This window comes from Somniosus microcephalus, chromosome 5 (assembly GCF_052327205.1).
Source record: "Somniosus microcephalus isolate GS21.2 chromosome 5, FLI_Smic_1.0, whole genome shotgun sequence".
Taxonomy (NCBI): Eukaryota; Metazoa; Chordata; class Chondrichthyes; order Squaliformes; family Somniosidae; genus Somniosus; species Somniosus microcephalus.
Genome location: NC_140991.1, coordinates 190,339,634 through 190,359,498, shown reverse-complemented (window position 1 = coordinate 190,359,498; position 19,865 = coordinate 190,339,634). Strand labels below are relative to the sequence as shown.

The 19,865-nt window shown below is 43.1% G+C and overlaps 1 protein-coding gene across 3 annotated transcripts in view; it reads left to right on the top strand.

The window, feature by feature from the left end:
• LOC147117492 (zinc finger protein 385D-like) overlaps nt 1-19,865 on the top strand; it is an 885,325-nt gene that overhangs the window by 245,306 nt on the left and 620,154 nt on the right. The window lies entirely within an intron of this gene.

The window sequence follows — 19,865 nt, the reverse complement described above, 5'->3', positions numbered from 1 at the left end:
CATTGTTGGAGACTGGTGTTGAAAGATGTGCTACTGGGTTTTTAAAGTTAATAAAGCCTAGATTAGAAAGGCAAATCTATTCTTTATTTCAGTGAGGCACTAGTTGGCCTCACTTCGCCAAATTTTTGATATTCCATGATCCGGCCCAATTTCAGGTGGGAATGCAGAGGAGAATTTCTCCAACAAAAACAACAACGGAGGGTTGTAGGGCTGGAGGAGATTACAGAGATAGGGAGGGATGACCCCATGGAGGGAATTGAAAACAAAGGATGAGAATTTTAAATTTGAGGTGTTGCTTAACCGGGAGCCAATTTACATCAGCGATGGATGAATGGAACTTGGTGTACGTTAGGACAGGGGCAGCAGAGTTTTGAATGAACTCAAGTTTATGGAGGGTAGAACATGGGAGGCCAGCAAGGTGCGCATTGGAATAGTCAGTCCAGAGCTAACAAAGGCATGGATGCAGGTTTCAGCAGCAGATGAGCTGAGGCAAGGGTGGAGTCGGACAATGTTATAATGTTGGAAAGTGTGAGGTTATGCACTTTGGCAGAAAAAATCAAAGAGCAAGTTATTATCTAAATGGAAAGAAACTGCAAAGTGTTACAGTACAAAGGGATCTGGGGGTCCTGGTGCATGAAACACAGAAGGTTAGTATGCAGGTACAGCAGGTGATCAGGAAGGCCAATGGAATCTTGGCTTTTATTGCAAGGGGGATGGAGTATAAAAGCAGGGAAGTCTTGCTTCAGTTATACAGGGTACTGGTGAGGCCACACCTGGAATACTGCGTACAGTTTTGGTTTCCATATTTAAGAAAAGATATACTTGCTCTCGAGGCAGTTCAGAGAAGGTTAACTCGGTTGATTCCAGAGATGAGGGGGTTGACTTATGAGGAAAGTTTGAGTAGGTTGGGCCTCTACTCATTGGAATTCAGAAGAATGAGAGGCGATCTTATCGAAACATATAAGATTGTAGGAAGTCACACAACACCAGGTTATAGTCCAACATCTTTATTTGAAATCACAAGCTTTCGGAGCGCTGCTCCTTCACCAGGTGAAGTGGAGAAATGCATAAAAACACAGCTTATATAGTCAGAGAATAATGTCAGATGTTTACAGGGTCATCCAGACTCGAGTCATCGTTGGCTTGTTCTCTCTACACAGATGCGGCCGGACCTGCTGTGATTTCCAGCAAAAAAAATGTTTTTTGTCTGTTTTTTTGTTTTTCATACAGACCCCAGCATCTGCAAAATTTGACCCCTTGTGACCCCACCTCATTGTTCTTTGATGTAATGTTTTCCTGACTGGCCCGTTTGGACACCATTCACACCTTTGATTGCTGTGATTATCTCTGCCGAGGTGTGATAAATGGCAGTTGGAAAGATTACCTGTAAACATCTGACATTATTCTCTGACTATATAAGCTGTGTCTTTATGCAATTCTCCACTTCACCTGACGAAGGAGCAGCGCTCCGAAAGCTTGTGATTTCAAATAAAGCTGTTGGACTATAACCTGGTGTTTGTGTGACTTCCTACATTTGTCCACACCAGTCCAACTCCGGCATCTCCACACCATATAAGATTGTTGTAGTGTATGTACCTTTAAGAGAGAACGGCCTAGAAATTGAGTTGGCGCCGCGCCAGGGCTTTAGCGCCGGAAATTTAGCGCCGGCGCTAAGTCCCCCTGCGTGCGCCAAAAATTCAGTAGCGCCGCGCCCAGACGGCTGCCGGCGCTACTGGAGGGTGTCAGCGCCTCGCAATGGGCGCTGACTGCCGCATTGCAGCGCTAATCCGCCGCTGCGGCACCCGATGCGGTGCGGCAGGCTGGGGAAGTGCAGGCCTCCTCCTTCCGTTAAGGAGGAGCTGCCTGCACCCGACCGCTGGCCGTTGATCTGTGGAGAAAAATGAGCCTGGCACCTCGGAGAAGTGCTGGGCTCGCGGCCCACACGCATCTGTGCCGCGGGGAGGTGTTGGAGGAGTCCGGGGAGGAAGGTGCGGGCAGGCGGCCGCCGGGAAAGCGGCCGGCCGCCGCGCGACCTTAATGCGCCGGCGCTAAGACCCGTAGCGAACTTTTGAAAAATCGTTGGTTGCGGCTGCCACGGTCGAGGCGGCCGCAACTCAATTTCGGCGTTCGGGCGCGTTGCCACGGCAACCGGGACACTGCGCACACCGATGACGTCATCGGTGCCGGCGCAGCGCAACCGGCTAACGCCGATGGCAGCGCCCAAGTGAATTTCTCAATCGGCTGTACTTGTGGCGCTAGGCCCTCTAGCGCCTCAAAATGGGCGCTAACCCCACTCAATTTCTAGGCCAACTACTTTTACAGCTCCTGTATACTGTAGTACCGGCAGTGACCACACCTGTATATAAGCCTTGAGCATGCCTCTGTACTGTCAGTCTTTAGACTACCCTCCTCCAGTAAACACCTGTTGATTGTTAAGTGACAGCCTCCGTGTAGTTATTGGAAAACATCATACTTTAAGAATCACGGATTCAACAGTGGCGACGAGGTCGATTCGAATCTACCTGCAACTCTGCATTTCCCTTCAAGGATTCGCTCCGCGGACGTCGACCACGAGTAAGCACCCAGCCATCCGGCAGAGAGTGAACGTCGCAGGGGAGGCTGTTGAGAGCCGGGCTTGGTTCTCCAGCCACGACGATCCAGCAACAGACTGGCAACAGGTACAACGCAGACCCTTCCTGGACAGCGGCGGCTGGAGCTGACCGACGGCAGAGAAAAAAGCAAAGCAGCGTAGATGGGGTAAGAGAGAGGGTGAAGCACACAGGGCGCAGCCGGGGGTTGAAAACCGAGCGGCATCGAGGAAAAACAAAACAGAGAGAGGGTAAAGCAGCAGCCGGGTTCAGGACCGAGCGGTGGCAACGGGAAAGGCGCACAGGAGAATGCGCAGAGCACAGCCAGGGCTCAAGAGCTGAACAGCGTCCGCGGGGAGAAGAAGGGAGAGCACGGGAGATGCCATTGAGCTGCGGAGAAGAAGGGAGAGCGCGGGAGATGCCATTTTTAGAAGCCGCAGCGGAGAAGAAGGGCGAGCGCGTGAAGAAAGGAAAGCGCGGGAGACGCCATTTTGTGCCAGCGGAGAAGAAGGGAGAGCACGGGAGACGCCATTTTAGACAGTTAAATCACACTCAGGGATGCCGAAGAGTGGCAGTATCACTGCGTTCAGCAATGAAGTTGAAGATTGGGCGACATATGTGGAAAACGTTGAGGTGTACTGCAGGGCGAATGAAGTGCCAGATGCTAAGAAAGCACTGGTTTTGTTAAATTCCATGGGTGCAAAAACTTATGGCTTACTGCGAAACCTAATAACCCCAGAGAAGCCCGTGGATAAGAATTTCGAAGGCATAGTAGAAATCCTACAGGACCACTTAAACCCCACACCGCTGCTGATAGCAGAAAGATTTAAGTTCCACAAAAGGAACCAGCATAAAGACGAAAGTAATGCTGAGTACTTAACGGAACTGCGCAAGCTATCGAAACACTGCCAGTTTGGAGTGGGACTAGCAGATACGTTAAGGGACAAGTTTGTGTGTGGGCTTCAAAGTGAAGGAACCCAGAAACGGCTTCTATCAGAAAAGGATCTTACGCTGGACAAGGCTTTCAGCATGGCAGTATCACACGGAGCAGCCGCACGGGGCGCTGTAGAGATACAACGGAGACCGCAAGAATATGGCACCAATGAAATGTCAAATGGAGCAGGGAAGTGTTATCGCTGCGGCAGAACAACACACGACCAGAAGGATTGTTGGTTCAAGGACCAAGTGTGCAGACAGTGTGGAAAAGCAGGACACATAGCAAGAGTCTGCAGGTCAGGGAAGAAAACCAACAGCAAGAAATCTCCACAGGAGAAGTACAAAAAGGTACATAAGGTGATGGACAGTAGCTCAGATGAACAGAAAAGTGATACAGACTCCGGAAGCAAGGAGCTGAGTTGTCTGAAACTACATAAGGTAACCAAAATGGAGGATCACCAGACTATCTGGGTCAAACTCAAGATGGACGGAGTCCAAGTGAAAATGGAATTGGACACAGGATAAGCCCTAACAGTCATAATCCAAAGGGACTACAAGCGGCTATTTTCACATATACCCTTGAAAGCTACAGAAATTGTCTTGAAGACGTACACGGGACAAAAAGTCTACCCCAAAGGAAAAATAAGGGTGAAAGTGATATACAAAGGCCAGGAAATACCTAAAATGGACCTATATGTATTGCCAGATGGAGGACCACCACTACTAGGATGTGAATAGATCCGGAAGATACAATTAGATTGGCATTCCATACAGGCACTGAAGGTTGAGGCCAAAAAGGATGATGACGTCACACCTGGACGACTGTCAAAAATGCTAACTGATGCATAAGAAGTGTTCCAGGAGGGACTTGGAACACTAAAAGGCATAACAGCAACGAATAAAATAGAGGAAAATGAAAGCCCAAAGTTTTTTAAGGCCAGACTGGTGCCTTATGCGATCCGACCAGCCGTCAAAGCAGAGCTGGAAGGGTTGGAACGTTCAGGAGTACTGTCCAAAGTAGACTGGAGCGAGTGGGCTACACCCATCGTTCCTGTAATAAAGAGGTCGTTGAGTAATACGCCTGGGGAACCAAAGAAGGTCTGCATCCGTGGGGATTTTAAGGTGACAGTGAACCCAGTCCTTCACACGGTACAATATCCACTTCCACGGATTGAGGATATTTTCGCCTCGCTATCTGGAGGTAAACGCTTCACCAAAATTGATCTGGCCCAGGCGTACTTGCAAATGGAGGTAGAAGAAGCCTCGAAACAATACCTCACGATCAACACTCATAAAGGTCTTTACCAGTACAACCGGCTGGTGTTCGGGGTAGCATCGGCTCCGGCTATTTGGCAAAGGGCAATGGATCAAGTCCTGCAAGGGATTCCAGGGACCCAGTGTTATTTGGACGACATCCTGGTCACGGGCGAAAATGACAGTGATCACCTCGCCAACCTGGAGAAGGTGCACACTAGATTAAAGGAATATGGGCTATGATCTAATCGCCACAAGTGCGAGTTTTTCCAGAAGCAGATCTCGTATTGTGGCCACGTTATTGATGAAGAGGGGTTACATAAGTCCCCTGAAAAGATTGAGGCAGTAGTCAAGGCTCCAGCACCGGAAAATTTGTCACAACTGAGGTCGTTCCTCGGGCTGGTAAACTACTACCATAAGTTCTTAACAAATTTGTCTACAGTATTACACCCACTGAACACCCTACTGCAAACGGGGGTACCATGGAAGTGGAATGACGAATGTAAACGAGCTTTCCAGAAGTGCAAAGAATTGATCACATCAAAAGAGGTGTTGGCCCATTTCAACCCAGCACTGCCAATTCGGTTGGCATGTGATGCATCACCCTATGGTATTGGAGCGGTGCTGTAGCAAATTCCCAGACGGGTTGGAGAGGCCAGTAGCTTTTGCGTCTCGGTCACTAACCTCAGCCGAGCGCAACTACGCCCAGATTGACAGGGAGGCCCTCAGCCTAGTATGGGGAGTAAAAAAATTCAACCACTAGCTGCATGGGCAGAAGTTCACCTTGCTGACTGTCCACCAACCACTTGTCTCCATCTTCAATCCAAAGAAGGGCGTTCCGGTGATGACTGCACAACGGTTACAAAGATGGTCCCTTTTTCTAGGGGCGAACCAATATGAAATAGAATATAAAGGCATGAAACAGCATGGAAACGCTGATGGGTTATCACGCCTGCCACTGCCTACTGTGGAGGAAGCACCAGCAGTGGACCCTGTCGAAATATTTTATTCGTCAATAATTGAACGATTGCCAGTAACTAACGCGGATATGGAGAAGGAGACCCGCAATGATCCGACACTGTCTCGGATATATGATTTGATGGTGAGGGGATGGCCAACACATGGCGACTCACTGTTGCCAGCATTCTCATCCAGAAGGGAACAGCTGTCAGTATGCCAGGGGACAGTGATGTATGGATCCCGAGTGGTAATTCCACCCAAGTTAAGGGAGAGAGTGCTCAATGAGCTCCACGAAAGTCATCTGGGAGGTGAGAAAATGAAAAGCCTTGCTTGGGCTTATGTGTGGTGGCCGGGGATCGATCAACAAATCGAGGACCTAACCAAGAGCTGCTCAGGATGCCAGAAGGTCCAAAATGCCCCACCACATGCCCCTCTACACCCATGGGAGTGGCCCTCCTCTCCATGGCAATGGGTGCATATTGATTTCGCTGGTCCATTCATGGACTCAATGTTCTTAATAGCAGTGGATGTATATTTATAAACTCAGGGATATACCTGTTTATACACTGTATGAATGGAACCGCGTTTATGTGTTCAACCATAAATGTATTTTGATGCTTTGGCAACATAAGATGTACCTTATCATGCCAATAAAGCGATTTGTATTGTATTGTATGCTCACTCGAAATGGCCTGAGGTAATAAAAATGTCCTCAACCACGGCAGAGAAAACGATTGCAGTCCTACGGACCATATTTGCCAGGAACGGCTTGCCAGAGCAGATTTGCTCTGATAATGGACCACAGTTTGTGTCCGAAGAGTTTCAGAAATTTATGAGAAGGAATGGGGTAAGGCATTACACATCCGCCCCGTATCATCCAGCCACAAATGGATTGGCTGAGAGGTTTGTACAAACCTTTAAAAAGGCGATAAAGGCCATGTGCGATGATGAAATTCCACTAGAGCATAAGGTGGACAATTTCCTGTTAGCCTACATAAATGCGACACATGCAGTTACCAACCAGACCCCGGCCAAGATGTTCTTTAACCGAAGGTTGAGATCTCGTCTGGATTTGCTCAGACCAAATGTGCGAAGAAATGTTGAGGATAAACAATTCCAGCACATCAATGAGAAGCCAACAAGGAGCTTCAATGTAGGACAACCAGTCTTGACCCGTGACTACCGAACAGAGAAATGGCAACCCGGAACGATATGCACAAGGCAGGGGCCATTAATGTACACAGTGGATGTCGGGGAGAACATTGTGAGACGCCACGTCGACCAGATCTTAGCGTCACAGGAACAAGTCAACCCCATGTCTCGCGTCCCTGGGGATGAACCCGACATACCGGTAGCATCTACCTCAGAAACAGTAGCAGTGGAAGCTGATGAAATAACCGACGAAAAGGGGCCAGAATCGCTTCCGCACCAAGAACAAGAACCTCAGGAAAGGCGCTATCCAGAAAGGATCAGGAAGCCGCCCCAAAGAGTGAATCTATAAATGGACTATTTCAGTTTAATGTGCATGTTAAAGTGTTAATTGTTATTTGAACATTATGGGTACTGCTAATCTAAAAGGGGAGGAATTGTAGTGTATGTACCTTTAAGAGAGAACTATTTTACAGCTCCTGTATACTGTAGTACTGGCAGTGACCACACCTGTATATAAACCTTGAGCATGCCTCTGTACTGTCAGTCTTTAGACTACCCTCCTCCAGTAAGCACCTGTTGATTGTTAAGTGACAGCCTCCGTGTAGTTATTGGAAAACGTCATACTTTAAGAATCACGGATTCAACAATTGTGAGGGGGCTTGATCGGGTGGATGCGGGGAGGATGTTTCCACTGATGGGTGAGACTAGAACTAGGGGGCATAATCTTAGAATAAGGGGCTGCCGTTTCAAAACTGAGATGAGGAGAAACTTCTTCACTCAGAGGGTGGTAAATCTATGGAATTTGCTACCTCAGAGAGCTGTGGAAGCTGCGACATTAAATAAATTTAAAACGGAGATAGACGGTTTCCTAGCTGATAAGGGAATTAAGGGTTATGGGGAACGGGCAGGGATGTGGACATGAGTCTAGGTTCGGATCAGCCATGATCCTATTGAATGGCGGAGCAGGCCCGAGGGGCCGTATGGCCTACTCCTGCTCCTACTTCTTATGTTCTTATACCGAGATTACGAACAGTGTGGTTCAGCCTCAGACAGATGTTAGGGAGAGGGATGAAATCAGTGGCCAGGGAACAGAGTTTGTGGTGGGGACTGAAAATAATGGCTTCGGTCTTCCCAATATTTAGTTGGAGGAAATTTCTGCTCATCCAGTCCTGGATGTGAAACAAGCAGTCTGACAATTTAGAGACAGTGGAGGGGTCGAGAGAAGAGTTAGTGAGGTAGAGCTGGGTGTCGTCAGCTTACATGTGGAAACTGACGCTGTATTTTCGGATGATGTCACCAAGGGGCAACATGTAGATGAGAAATAGAAGGGGCCAAGGATAGATCCTTGGGGGACACCAGAGGTAATGATGTGGGAGCAGGAAGAAAAGCCATTGCAGGCGATTCACTGGCTACAACTGGATAAATAAGAATGGAACCAGGCGAGTGCAGTCCCACTCAGCTGGACGATGGTGGAGAAGCGTTGGAGGTGGATGGTGTGGTCAACCGTGTCAAAGGCTGAAAAGGACAAGAAGGGATAGTTAACCTTTGTCACAGTCACATTGGATGTCATTTGTGACTTCGGTAAGAGCTGTTTCAGTACTGTGACAGGGGCAGAAACTTGATTGGAGGGAGTTCCAGGAAAGATGGGTACGGATTTGGGAGGTGACAGCACATTCAAGGACTTTGGAGAGGAAAGGGAGGTTGGAGATGGGGCGGTAGCTTACAAGGATGGAGGGGTCAAGGGTTGTTTTTTTGAGGAGAGGGGTGATGATGGCAGATTGAAAGAAGAGGGGGACAGTACCTGAGGAGAGAGAACCGTTAACAATATCAGCTAACATGGGAGCCAGGAAGAGAAGTTGGGTGGTCAGCAGTTTAATGGGAATAGGGACGATAGAGCAGGAGATGGGTCTCATGGACAAGAACATGCAAGTTCAGGGCTAGGGCAGGGGGGAACCTTAGAGGAAGTTTGGCCCAGTGGGCTAGGGGAAGGAAGGTAAACAGCAGAGGCAGCTGATCAGATGGTCACAATCTTAGTGACAAAGAAGCCCATGAGGTCCTCACACTTGTTTTTGGAGGTGAGGGTGGAGAAGACAGAGGAGAGGGGTTTAAGAAGATGGTTTCCAGTAGCGAATAGAAGCCGGGGGTTATCTTTACATTCCAGGATCATCCTGGAATAGTGAGCAGTTTTGTCAGAGGGGCGTAGGACCCAATAGTGCTTTATGTGGTTCAGACAGATCTGGCATTGAATGGCTAAACCAGTTGTCTGCCTTATCCATTTAAGTCTGCATCCCTTGGACTTAGGGGAGCAGAGATGAGGGCCATACCAGCAGGAATGGCCTGGGTGAGAGAGAGTAATGGTTTTAATGGGGACTAGGGCATCAAAGGTGGAGGTGAGGATATGGTTCAGCAGATCAGTAGCTGCAGAAATGTCATGGTGAATGGAGGGCAAAAGGCTAGACAGCTGGGATCTTGAAAGTGCCGTTGTAAGTGAATTGGGAGAGAGTTTCTTCCAATGGCAGACACAGAAGCAAGTTATATATACATTACATATACCCTATAGAAAAGTAGACAAGACGAACTATGAGGAGCTGATAAAATGTAGTATTTTGATAAGATCAAGATAATAAGAAACGGTAGCACCATATATTTGTGGTCGGAAGAAAGCATGATAATCAAACGTTTGCCTCCAACATCAGATTTGTTGGGATGAATGTGAATGGAACTAAAGTAAGATGTGCCACTTGACTTTATACAAGTGTGGAAAATATCAGAAAATGCAAGGATTTTCATTGACACTACAATGTTGACAACCAAAAAAAATCCATGTGGGGACCACAGGCACTTTCACAGGTAAGTGTACCATTTAATGTGGTACTGAGTCAAACAGAAAAAGTATGGTCCCAGCTATGACAATTGCTGTATATGTAGTGTTAGTTAATATAAGACAGGGTGGTTGTGGATAAATGTGGACTACTATGATTGGCCTCAGCATCCCTAGGATAGGGAAGTTAAAAATTCGACAGAGTGGTTCCCTCAGGTAACTGTCCAGTGAAGTGCACAGGTGAATTTTGGAACTTAAGAACAAAAATTGGGTTTAATAACACTCCTGTGAAGTGCCTTGGGGCATTTTACTACCTTAAAGTCACCATACAAATGCAAGTTGTTGTTCAGGTAAAAAATTAAGTGAGAGCAGGAAAATAATTCACCAACCTCTCTTCAAGTGGAATAGTGTATGTAAGGTTATTACCTTGGATCAAACATGAAGAATGGCCTCTTGGTTGAGGTAGGTGCCTCTGGAATCAGACTCCAGTATTGGAATCATACTCCAACATTGGAATCATACTCCAGTATTGGAATCATACTCCAGTATTGGAATCATACTCCAACATTGGAATCATACTCCAGTATTGGAATCATACTCCAGTATTGGAATCATACTCCAGTATTGGAATCATACTCCAGTATTGGAATCATACTCCAGTATTGGAATCATACTCCAACATTGGAATCATACTCCAGTATTGGAATCATACTCCAGTATTGGAATCATACTCCAACATTGGAATCATTCTCCAGTATTGGAATCATACTCCAGCACTGGAATCATACTCCAACATTGGAATCGTACTCCAACATTGGAATCATACTCCAGTATTGGAATCATACTCCAGTATTGGAATCATACTCCAACATTGGAATCATACTCCAACATTGGAATCATACTCCAGTATTGGAATCATACTCCAGCATTGGAATCATACTCCAGTATTGGAATCATACTCCAGTATTGGAATCATACTCCAACATTGGAATCATACTCCAACATTGGAATCATACTCCAACATTGGAATCATACTCCAGTATTGGAATCATACTCCAGCATTGGAATCATACTCCAACATTGGAATCATTCTCCAGTATTTGAAACATACTCCAACATTGGAATCATACTCCAACATTGGAATCATACTCCAGTATTGGAATCATACTCCAACATTGGAATCATACTCCAACATTGGAATCATACTCCAACATTGGAATCATACTCCAGTATTGGAATCATACTCCAACATTGGAATCATACTCCAACATTGGAATCATATTCCAACATTGGAATCATACTCCAACATTGGAATCATACTCCAGCATTGGAATCATACTCCAACATTGGAATCATACTCCAACATTGGAATCATACTCCAACATTGGAATCATACTCCAGCACTGGAATCATACTCCAACATTGGAATCACACTCCAACATTGGAATCATACTCCAATATTGGAATCATTCTCCAACATTGGAATCATACTCCAAAATTGGAATCATACTCCAGTATTGGAATCATACTCCAACATTGGAATCATACTCCAACATTGGAATCATAATCCAGTATTGGAATCATACTCCAACATTGGAATCATACTCCAACATTGGAATCATACTCCAGCATTGGAATCATACTCCAGTATTGGAATCATACTCCAACATTGGAATCATACTCCAACATTGGAATCATTCTCCAGTATTTGAAACATACTCCAACATTGGAATCATACTCCAACATTGGAATCATACTCCAGTATTGGAATCATACTCCAACATTGGAATCATACTCCAACATTGGAATCATACTCCAACATTGGAAACATACTCCAGTATTGGAATCATACTCCAACATTGGAATCATACTCCAACATTGGAATCATATTCCAACATTGGAATCATACTCCAACATTGGAATCATACTCCAGCATTGGAATCATACTCCAACATTGGAATCATACTCCAACATTGGAATCATACTCCAGCACTGGAATCATACTCCAACATTGGAATCACACTCCAACATTGGAATCATACTCCAATATTGGAATCATTCTCCAACATTGGAATCATACTCCAAAATTGGAATCATACTCCAGTATTGGAATCATACTCCAACATTGGAATCATACTCCAACATTGGAATCATAATCCAGTATTGGAATCATACTCCAACATTGGAATCATACTCCAACATTGGAATCATACTCCAACATTGGAATCATACTCCAGCATTGGAATCATACGCCAGCATTGGAATCATACTCCAACATTGGAATCATACTCCAACATTGGAATCATACTCCAACATTGGAATCATACTCCAACATTGGAATCATACTCCAGCATTGGAATCATACTCCAACATTGGAATCATACTCCAGCATTGGAATCATACTCCAGTATTGGAATCATACTCCAACATTGGAATCATACTCCAGCATTGGAATCATACTCCAGCATTGGAATCATACTCCAGCATTGGAATCATACTCCAGTATTGGAATCATACTCCAGCACTGGAATCATACTCCAACATTGGAATCATACTCCAGTATTGGAATCATACTCCAGCATTGGAATCATACTCCAACATTGGAATCATATCCAACATTGGAATCATACTCCAACATTGGAATCGTACTCGAACATTGGAATCATACTCCAACATTGGAATCATACTCCACCATTGGAATCGTACTCCAACATTGGAATCATACTCCAGTATTGGAATCATACTCCAAAATTGAAATCATACTCCAGCACTGGAATCATACTCAACATTGGAATCATACTCCAACATTGGATTCATACTCCAGTATTGGAATCATACTCCAACATTGGAATCATACTCCAGCATTGGAATCATTGTCCAGTATTGGAATCATACTCCAACATTGGAATCATACTCCAGCACTGGAATCATACTCCAACATTGGAATCATACTCCAACATTGGAATCATACTCCAACATTGGAATCATTCTCCAACATTGGAATCATACTCCAAAATTGGAATCATACTCCAGTATTGGAATCATACTCCAGCATTGGAATCATACTCCAACATTGGAATTATACTCCAACATTGGAATCATACTCCAGCATTGGAATCATACTCCAACATTGGAATCGTACTCCAGTATTGGAATCATAATCCAGCATTGGAATCATACTCCAGCATTGGAATCATACTCCAACATTGGAATCATACTCCAACATTGGAATCATACTCCAGTATTGGAATCATACTCCAACATTGGAATCGTACTCCAGCATTGGAATCATACTCCAACATTGGAGTCATACTCCAACATTGGAATCATACTCCAGTATTGGAATCATACTCCAACTTTGGAATCGTACTCCAGTATTGGAATCATACTCCAACATTGGAATCATACTCCAACATTGGAATCATACTCCAGCATTGGAATCATACTCCAACATTGGAATCGTACTCCAGTATTGGAATCATACTCCAACATTGGAATCATACTCCAGTATTGGAATCATACTCCAGCATTGGAATCATACTCCAACATTGGAATCATACTCCAACATTGGAATCATACTCCAGCATTGGAATCATACTCCAACATTGGAATCATACTCCAGCATTGGAATCATACTCCAACATTGGAATCATACTCCAACATTGGAATCATACTCCAGTATTGGAATCATACTCCAGCATTGGAATCATACTCCAGCATTGGAATCATACTCCAGGATTGGAATCATACTCCAACATTGGAATCGTACTCCAACATTTGAATCATAATCCAGTATTGGAATCATACTCCAACATTGGAATCATACTCCAACATTGGAATCATACTCCAGCATTGGAATCATACTCCAGCATTGGAATCATACTCCAACATTGGAATCATACTCCAACATTGGAATCATACTCCAACATTGGAATCATACTCCAGCATTGGAATCATACTCCAACATTGGAATCATACTCCAGCATTGGAATCATACTCCAGTATTGGAATCATACTCCAACATTGGAATCATACTCCAGTATTGGAATCATACTCCAGTATTGGAATCATACTCCAGCACTGGAATCATACTCCAACATTGGAATCATACTCCAGTATTGGAATCATACTCCAGCATTGGAATCATACTCCAACATTGGAATCATATCCAACATTGGAATCATACTCCAACATTGGAATCGTACTCGAACATTGGAATCATACTCCAACATTGGAATCATACTCCACCATTGGAATCGTACTCCAACATTGGAATCATACTCCAGTATTGGAATCATACTCCAACATTGAAATCATACTCCAGCACTGGAATCATACTCAACATTGGAATCATACTCCAACATTGGATTCATACTCCAGTATTGGAATCATACTCCAACATTGGAATCATACTCCAGCATTGGAATCATTCTCCAGTATTGGAATCATACTCCAACATTGGAATCATACTCCAGCACTGGAATCATACTCCAACATTGGAATCATACTCCAACATTGGAATCATACTCCAACATTGGAATCATTCTCCAACATTGGAATCATACTCCAAAATTGGAATCATACTCCAGTATTGGAATCATACTCCAGCATTGGAATCATACTCCAACATTGGAATTATACTCCAACATTGGAATCATACTCCAGCATTGGAATCATACTCCAACATTGGAATCGTACTCCAGTATTGGAATCATAATCCAGCATTGGAATCATACTCCAGCATTGGAATCATACTCCAACATTGGAATCATACTCCAACATTGGAATCATACTCCAGTATTGGAATCATACTCCAACATTGGAATCGTACTCCAGCATTGGAATCGTACTCCAACATTGGAGTCATACTCCAACATTGGAATCATACTCCAGTATTGGAATCATACTCCAACATTGGAATCATACTCCAGTATTGGAATCATACTCCAGCATTGGAATCATACTCCAACATTGGAATCATACTCCAACATTGGAATCATACTCCAGTATTGGAATCATACTCCAATATTGGAATCATACTCCAGCATTGGAATCATACTCCAGCATTGGAATCATACTCCAGCATTGGAATCATACTCCAACATTGGAATCATACTCCAACATTGGAATCATACTCCAGTATTGGAATCATACTCCAACATTGGAATCATACTCCAGCATTGGAATCATACTCCAACATTGGAATCGTACTCCAGTATTGGAATCATACTCCAACATTGGAATCATACTCCAACATTGGAATCATACTCCAGCATTGCAATCATACTCCAACATTGGAATCGTACTCCAACATTGGAATCATACTCCAACATTGGAATCATACTCCAGCATTGGAATCATACTCCAGCATTGGAATCATACTCCAGTATTGGAATCATACTCCAACATTGGAATCGTACTCCAACATTGGAATCATACTCCAACATTGGAATCATACTCCAACATTGGAATCGTACTCAAACATTGGAATCATACTCCAACATTGGAATCATACTCCACCATTGGAAGCGTACTCCAACATTGGAATCATACTCCAGTATTGGAATCATACTCCAACATTGGAATCATACTCCATCATTGGAATCGTACTCCAACATTGGAATCATACTCCAACATTGGATTCATACTCCAGTATTGGAATCATACTCCAACATTGGAATCATACTCCAGCATTGGAATCATACTCCAACATTGGAATCATACTCCAACATTGGAATCGTACTCAAACATTGGAATCATACTCCAACATTGGAATCGTACTCCACCATTGGAAGCGTACTCCAACATTGGAATCATACTCCAGTATTGGAATCATACTCCAACATTGGAATCATACTCCAACATTGGAATCGTACTCCAACATTGGAATCATACTCCAACATTGGATTCATACTCCAGTATTGGAATCATACTCCAACATTGGAATCATACTCCAGCATTGGAATCATTCTCCAGTATTGGAATCATACTCCAACATTGGAATCATACTCCAACATTGGAATCATACTCCAACATTGGAATCATACTCCAACACTGGAATCATACTCCAGCATTGGAATCATACTCCAACATTGGAATCATACTCCAGTATTGGAATCATTCTCCAGCATTGGAGTCATTCTCGAACATTGGAATCATACTCCAGCATTGGAATTATACTCCAACATTGGAATCATACTCCAACATTGGAATCATTCTACAGTATTGGAAAAATACTCCAGCATTGGAATCATACTCCAACATTGGAATCATACTCCAACATTGGAATCGTACTCAAACATTGGAATCATACTCCAACATTGGAATCGTACTCCACCATTGGAAGCGTACTCCAACATTGGAATCATACTCCAGTATTGGAATCATACTCCAACATTGGAATCATACTCCAACATTGGAATCGTACTCCAACATTGGAATCATACTCCAACATTGGATTCATACTCCAGTATTGGAATCATACTCCAACATTGGAATCATACTCCAGCATTGGAATCATTCTCCAGTATTGGAATCATACTCCAACATTGGAATCATACTCCAACATTGGAATCATACTCCAACATTGGAATCATACTCCAACACTGGAATCATACTCCAGCATTGGAATCATACTCCAACATTGGAATCATACTCCAGTATTGGAATCATTCTCCAGCATTGGAGTCATTCTCGAACATTGGAATCATACTCCAGCATTGGAATCATACTCCAACATTGGAATCATACTACAACATTGGAATCATTCTACAGTATTGGAATCATACTCCAGCACTGGAATCATACTCCAGTATTGGAATTATACTCCAGTATTGGAATCATACTCCAACATTGGAATCATACTCCAGTATTGGAATCATACTCCAACATTGGAATCATACTCCAACATTGGAATCATTCTACAGTATTGGAATCATACTCCAGCACTGGAATCATACTCCAGTATTGGAATCATACTCCAGTATTGGAATCATACTCCAACATTGGAATCATACTCCAGTATTGGAATCATACACCAGTATTGGAATCATACTCCAACATTGGAATCATACTCCAACATTGGAATCATACTCCAGTATTGGAATCATACTCCAGTATTGGAATCATACTCCAACATTGGAATCATACTCCAACATTGGAATCATACTCCAACATTGGAATCATTCTCCAGTGTTTGAAACATACTCCAACATTGGAATCATACTCCAACATTTGAATCGTACTCCAGTATTGGAATCATACTCCAACATTGGAATCATACTCCAACATTGGAATCATACTCCAACATTGGAATCATACTCCAGTATTGGAATCATACTCCAGCATTGGAATCATAGTCCAACATTGGAATCATACTCCAACATTGGAATCATACTCCAACATTGGAATCATACTCCAACATTGGAATCATACTCCAACATTGGAATCATACTCCAGCGCTGGAATCATACTCCAACATTGGAATCATAGTCCAACATTGGAATCATACTCCAGTATTGGAATCATACTCCAGTATTGGAATCATACTCCAACATTGGAATCATACTCCAACATTGGAATCATACTCCAGCATTGCAATCATACTCCAACATTGGAATCATACTCCAGTATTGGAATCATACTCCAACATTGGAATCATACTCCAGTATTGGAATCATACTCCAGTATTGGAATCATAATCCAGCATTGGAATCATACTCCAGTATTGGAATCATACTCCAACATTGGAATCATACTCCAACATTGGAATCATACTCCAGTATTGGAATCATACTCCAACATTGGAATCGTACTCCAGCATTGGAATCATACTCCAACATTGGAATCATAATCCAACATTGGAATCATACTCCAGTATTGGAATCATACTCCAACATTGGAATCGTACTCCAGTGTTGGAATCATACTCCAACATTGGAATCATACTCCAGCATTGGAATCATACTCCAACATTGGAATCGTACTCCAGTATTGGAATCATACTCCAACATTGGAATCATACTCCAGCATTGGAATCATACTCCAACATTGGAATCATACTCCAACATTGGAATCATACTCCAGTATTGGAATCATGCTCCAACATTGGAATCATACTCCAGCATTGGAATCATTCTCCAACATTGGAATCATACTCCAACATTGGAGTCATACTCCAACATTGGAATCATACTCCAACATTGGAATCGTACTCCAACATTGGAATCATACTCCAACATTGGAATCATACTCCAGTATTGGAATCATACTCCAACATTGGAATCATACTCCAACATTGGAATCATACTCCAACATTGGAGTTATACTCCAGCATTGGAATCATACTCCAACATTGGAATCATACTCCAGTATTGGAATCATACTCCAACATTGGAATCGTACTCCAACATTGGAATCATACTCCAACATTGGAATCGTACTCGAACATTGGAATCATACTCCAACATTGGAATCATACTCCACCATTGGAATCGTACTCCAGCATTGGAATCATACTCCAGTATTGGAATCATACTCCAACATTGGAATCAAACTCCAGCACTGGAATCATACTCCAACATTGGAATCATACTCCAACATTGGATTCATACTCCAGTATTGGAATCATACTCCAACATTGGAATCATACTCCAACATTGGAATCATACTCCAGATTTGGAATCATACTCCAACATTGGAATCATACTCCAGTATTGGAATCATACTCCAGTATTGGAATCATACTCCAGCACTGGAATCATACTCCAACATTGGAATCATACTCCAGTATTGGAATCATACTCCAGCATTGGAATCATACTCCAACATTGGAATCATATCCAACATTGGAATCATACTCCAACATTGGAATCGTACTCGAACATTGGAATCATACTCCAACATTGGAATCATACTCCACCATTGGAATCGTACTCCAACATTGGAATCATACTCCAGTATTGGAATCATACTCCAACATTGAAATCATACTCCAGCACTGGAATCATACTCAACATTGGAATCATACTCCAACATTGGATTCATACTCCAGTATTGGAATCATACTCCAACATTGGAATCATACTCCAGCATTGGAATCATTCTCCAGTATTGGAATCATACTCCAACATTGGAATCATACTCCAGCACTGGAATCATACTCCAACATTGGAATCATACTCCAACATTGGAATCATACTCCAACATTGGAATCATTCTCCAACATTGGAATCATACTCCAAAATTGGAATCATACTCCAGTATTGGAATCATACTCCAGCATTGGAATCATACTCCAACATTGGAATTCTCCTCCAACATTGGAATCATACTCCAGCATTGGAATCATACTCCAACATTGGAATCGTACTCCAGTATTGGAATCATAATCCAGCATTGGAATCATACTCCAGCATTGGAATCATACTCCAACATTGGAATCATACTCCAACATTGGAATCATACTCCAGTATTGGAATCATACTCCAACATTGGAATCGTACTCCAGCATTGGAATCATACTCCAACATTGGAGTCATACTCCAACATTGGAATCATACTCCAGTATTGGAATCATACTCCAACATTGGAATCGTACTCCAGTATTGGAATCATACTCCAACATTGGAATCATACTCCAACATTGGAATCATACTCCAGCATTGGAATCATACTCCAACATTGGAATCGTACTCCAGTATTGGAATCATACTCCAACATTGGAATCATACTCCAGTATTGGAATCATACTCCAGCATTGGAATCATACTCCAACATTGGAATCATACTCCAACATTGGAATCATACTCCAGTATTGGAATCATACTCCAACATTGGAATCATACTCCAGCATTGGAATCATACTCCAACATTGGAATCATACTCCAGCATTGGAATCATACTCCAACATTGGAATCATACTCCAACATTGGAATCATACTCCAGTATTGGAATCATACTCCAGCATTGGAATCATACTCCAGCATTGGAATCATACTCCAGGATTGGAATCATACTCCAACATTGGAATCGTACTCCAACATTGGAATCATAATCCAATATTGGAATCATACTCCAACATTGGAATCATACTCCAACATTGGAATCATACTCCAGCATTGGAATCATACTCCAGCATTGGAATCATACTCCAG